Below are 410 nucleotides of genomic sequence, written 5' to 3'. Positions count from 1 at the left end.
GAAAGTACATCATCATAACATCGGATCGGATGCGTATCCGTCCAAGTGCCATCGACACTTCGAGAAGTTCGGACCTAGCTTCCTAGCATGTTGATGCGTCGGTGCTAATGGGGACATAAAGATCCCACGACGTTCCGAACGGAAGTAGCCGAAGTGTTCCGTGCGTGTGAACTCCATTGTCCCATGTGCCGGCTCTTGACTCCTAAGATGTCCCATGTGAAGGCCCTTCATGGCTAAGAATGTCCCGTGCAACGTCCCTTGATGATCCCCATAAGGTGTCCCATGTGCGTCCCATGCCGTGCCCAGCCTTACCAAGGCCGTCACATGCTGTCCCATGCGCGTCCCGTGCCGTCCAAGCCTCACCAAGGCCGTCCCAGGCCATCCCGAGCCTTAGCAAGGCCGTCCCGTGC

The sequence above is a fragment of the Eschscholzia californica genome, unplaced genomic scaffold (assembly GCF_041429995.1).
Source record: "Eschscholzia californica isolate CP2 unplaced genomic scaffold, dmEscCali1.0.p SCAF_119, whole genome shotgun sequence".
NCBI classification, from domain to species: domain Eukaryota; kingdom Viridiplantae; phylum Streptophyta; class Magnoliopsida; order Ranunculales; family Papaveraceae; genus Eschscholzia; species Eschscholzia californica.
Note: the sequence above shows the minus strand (reverse complement) of the source record.